The 2,086-nt window shown below is 54.1% G+C and overlaps 1 protein-coding gene across 1 annotated transcript in view; it reads right to left on the bottom strand.

Annotated features, from left to right (window-relative positions):
- TECPR2 (tectonin beta-propeller repeat containing 2) overlaps window positions 1–2,086 on the bottom strand; it is a 173,566-nt gene that overhangs the window by 80,510 nt on the left and 90,970 nt on the right. The gene's annotated exons all lie outside the window — the stretch shown is intronic.

Below are 2,086 nucleotides of genomic sequence, written 5' to 3'. Positions count from 1 at the left end.
GACCAAAATGCTGGCTTGCATCCATAGATGCTTCTCAAGCAAATCCCGGGACGTCATTCTCCCCCTGTACTCGGCCTTAGTGAGGCCGCAGCTGGAGTACTGTGTCCAGTTTTGGGCTCCACAATTCAAAAAGGATGTGGAGAAGCTTGAGAGAGTCCAGAGAAGAGCCACGTGCATGATCAGAGGTCAGGGAAGCAGACCCTACGATGACAGGCTGAGAGCCCTGGGGCTCTTTAGCCTGAAAAAGCGCAGGCTCAGGGGTGATCTGATGGCCACCTACAAGTTTATCAGGGGTGACCACCAGTACCTGGGGGAACGTCTGTTCACCAGAGCGCCCCAAGGGATGACGAGGTCGAATGGTCATAAACTACTACAAGATCGTTTCAGGCTGGACATAAGGAAGAATTTCTTTACAGTCTGAGCCCCCAAGGTCTGGAACAGCCTGCCACCGGAGGTGGTTCAAGCGCCTTCATTGAACACCTTCAAGATGAAACTGGATGCTTATCTTGCTGGGATCCTATGACCCCAGCTGACTTCCTGCCCTTTGGGCGGGGGGCTGGACTCGATGATCTTCCGAGGTCCCTTCCAGCCCTGATGTCTATGAAATATATAGAGAGATATATATCATTTGGGTTTTTATGTGTGTGTGTGTGTGTGTGTGTGTGTGCGCGTGTGTGTGTGTAGCCCAAATAATTAAAAAGGATTATCCACAGCTGAAACAATGCCCAGATCTGCAATGGATCTACTATGATCTCCAAATTATGAACCCCATATTGCTAAAGGCTGGGCATATGCTTCCAAAACAGCACTGCAGTTTCACATATCTGCTTCCTCCCAGCTACCTGCACTTCGGCCCACGTCCTCTGATATACGAACCTAAATTTTTGTAGTGAGGAGCTCAGTTTGATATCATCTGCTCGGTGTTTCTAAACTCTCTGCACCCTATTTTATTATGTATCTATCCATTCAGTAGTGCTAGTATTTTACATACCTGACATAATGTCTGTTACAGAATGTGTGGTAGAAAGGCCCCTTAGAAATCAAATGCATTGGGATTTAATTGCTTTCCCTGGAAGAACTGGAGCTCAGAATTGCACACAACACCTAGGGCAGCTGTTTCTTTCAAGCTGATATTTATGTGCGGGGCACTAGAACATAATGATCTGCTCCTGCCTGCCTTTCAAGCAGCTCCATGACCCAAACACCACAGGGAAATGTGCTGTTACATCACCAACTTGGCTACGCTGTCAAGCGTCCGACACATGACTTTTTACTGTGGGAAGAGCTAGAAATGTCACATTTAAAAAAGTAGGCAATTGAAACCGTACTCCCATGGCCAGCCATGACGGGGCAGCCTCTGAAGCCTGGTGGGCAGAGAAACCCGAGCAGTCAGCACTGCACCCTTCAGCCCAATAAGGAATGGCATTAGCAGGCTCCAGAGTCTTCTCAAGTTCTCCGGGGGTGAAAGGGCTGTGACTGCAACAGCAGCGTGCTGGGAGGCGGGGACGGGGGGAACGCAGAGCAAAAGTTGGAACAAGTCAGAAGTCTCCTTGAGGGCTAAGGCAGGAACTGAACCCCCAGCACAAGGGCAAGGCCTGGAACTGCCTTGTAGAGGAGAGTTGGGCTCGGGATGATCCTGCCTCAGCAGTAAGCGCAGCCCCCAGCCCTGCAGCCTGGCGAAGCAGGGCTGGAAGGCACCGGCACCGGCACCGGCACCGGCACCACCAGCTCGGCCCAGCCCGGCCTGAGGCAGGACCATCCCCCAGGGCTTTCCCAAGCCCTTATCTGCGGCACACAGCAACTGCCTTGTAGAGGAGAGTTGGGCTCGGGATGATCCTGCCTCAGCAGTAAGCGCAGCCCCCAGCCCTGCAGCCTGGCGAAGCAGGGCTGGAAGGCACCGGCACCGGCACCGGCACCGGCACCACCAGCTCGGCCCAGCCCGGCCTGAGGCAGGACCATCCCCCAGGGCTTTCCCAAGCCCTTATCTGCGGCACACAGCGCCAGATACCGCGGGGTGAAGCCAGCAGCCAAGGTCCTCGCTGCCGCCCTGGACCGGCCCCGTCCCCCCGGGCCTTGGCGCTGCTGC

This window comes from Alligator sinensis, unplaced genomic scaffold, assembly GCF_000455745.1.
Source record: "Alligator sinensis unplaced genomic scaffold, ASM45574v1 scaffold85_1, whole genome shotgun sequence".
NCBI classification, from domain to species: domain Eukaryota; kingdom Metazoa; phylum Chordata; order Crocodylia; family Alligatoridae; genus Alligator; species Alligator sinensis.
This window is presented reverse-complemented; position numbering and strand designations above follow the sequence as displayed.